This window comes from Nyctereutes procyonoides, unplaced genomic scaffold, assembly GCF_905146905.1.
Source record: "Nyctereutes procyonoides isolate TBG_1078 unplaced genomic scaffold, NYPRO_anot_genome, whole genome shotgun sequence".
In the NCBI taxonomy this organism is placed as follows: domain Eukaryota; kingdom Metazoa; phylum Chordata; class Mammalia; order Carnivora; family Canidae; genus Nyctereutes; species Nyctereutes procyonoides.
Window position 1 is genome coordinate 20,961,820 of NW_026575044.1, and position 1,937 is coordinate 20,963,756.

A 1,937-nucleotide genomic window follows, 5' to 3' on the forward strand; every position below is an offset into this window, starting at 1 on the left:
ATTTAAAAATTAAAACCAAATGAAGATAAGTTAATTTCAGTACGATTATTTTTTTTTTCAATCTGTTATAATGATTAGTTTAAATTTCTTACAAGTGACCAGTGTCTAAGTGACTTATGGAGAAATACTGATTATTGGCCAAAAGGAAAATTCTGTATTACAAATTAGAAAATTCCAGTACAAAAATAGTATGTTAGAACAGCCTTTCCTTTTAAACCTATGGAATGCTTCATGAATTTGCATGTCATCCTTACTCAGGGGCACACTTATCATCTTCATATCATTCCAATTTTAATATACATGCTGTCAAATCAAATGCCAACACTGTTTCTTGTGCTTTCGATGCCTAATTTATATAAGAAAATGCTTCAACAGTATCAAGAACTACATAGTCAGGATCCCTGGGTGGCGCAGCGGTTTGGCGCCTGCCTTTGGCCCAGGGCGCAATCCTGGAGACCCGGGATCGAGTCCCACGTCGGGCTCCCGGTGCATGGAGCCTGCTTCTCCCTCTGCCTGTGTCTCTGCCTCCTCCTCTCTCTCTCTCTCTGTGACTATCATAAATAAATAAAAATAAAAAAAAAAGAACTACATAGTCATTAAGGGTTAAGTTTAGTTGGCTAGCCTGAACAGAAAACCCAGATTTTATATACTTCTCATAAATTACTTTACTGCTAACCAGAGCTTCTGAATAGCAGCGAGTATAATAGTATTACTTATGTCCTGAGTTGGTATCAAGCCAGTCAAAAGCAAATAAAGTTGATTCCTACATCAACCAGCAAATGTATGATTTCCAGCAACTTTTATGAAATACTGAACACAATTATCAACCTATAATTCTACCATCTATAGACTGGTGATCCTCTGTGGACTTAGGAACTAGATGGAAACCCATGAACTAGACAATTTTTAGATCCCTTTCCACCAGGACATTCTTTGTCTCTGGTATCATACATCAAATCATTATGTTACATAATCAAAGCCCAAAAACATCTACTTCATAATAAACATAAGGACTATATGGAGTTTGGATTTTGATATATTTATGAAGAATTCTTTTTTTTTTTCATCATGCAAAGAATGAGTTTCGATATATAAAGGTAGGGTAAATACTAGTCAACATGGATGTTCTAGTCTTAAATACTTGAGGCTCTTTTTAATATAGCCTTCAAATCTAGGATGAAATGAAGACTGATTTTACTACAGACACTTATTTGTCACCTGCATCACCTATGGGTGTTATATACATAGGTGCACATAGCTCTCTGTTTGAGAAGAGATAGAGGTAAGACCCTGTCTTTATATGATGGTTTTCATATAAGTGACATTTTCTCATGTTGTCAGCATTCAATTTTCCACTGATGCACTTACAAGTTTTTCATGAATACTTGAATGCAAATGTGACACTGACCCTGAATGAAGCATGGCTTTCCTCTTAGAGCTTTGGTGCTGAAACAATGGCAAGTAATATACACTCACCCCTAGCCCATTTCCACTCTTAAGTTTCTCATTGCAAAGTCTCCAACAACTTTTGACCTCTGGACCCAAAGACCATCAATTACCCAGCTTGCGGAGCTGGAATATAGTGAACCAGCAGCATCATTTGGCTGTCACCCAGTTAACATCCTATCATAGATTGAAAAGCAATTTGTCCAATATTTCAACTGCCAGGGAAAATTCTTTATTAGCTTTTGGGTAGGTTTGCCTTTCAATCGGATGATTTGAATAGCTTCTGTGGTAGGAGAGATGCTGCCCTCAGATAATGATTTTGCATTTCACCTCATCATTAATGCTTTGGACCTCAAGGGAAGTCACTGTGCCTTTTATGAAGGTCGAAGCATTTTATAACCTTAATAAAGACTCATAGCCTCAGGAATAGCAAGTGTGAGCAAGTGTAGGGGATTGACTGAATAAAAATATAACTAAATTGGCACTTTACA

At 36.9% G+C, this 1,937-nt stretch overlaps 1 non-coding gene across 1 annotated transcript; it reads right to left on the reverse strand.

The window, feature by feature from the left end:
* Nucleotides 1–213: 213 nt before the first annotated feature.
* Nucleotides 214–317, reverse strand: LOC129509192 (U6 spliceosomal RNA). The gene has a single exon (XR_008664303.1). It is a non-coding gene; the product is annotated as a U6 spliceosomal RNA (small nuclear RNA).
* Nucleotides 318–1,937: the final 1,620 nt, after the last annotated feature.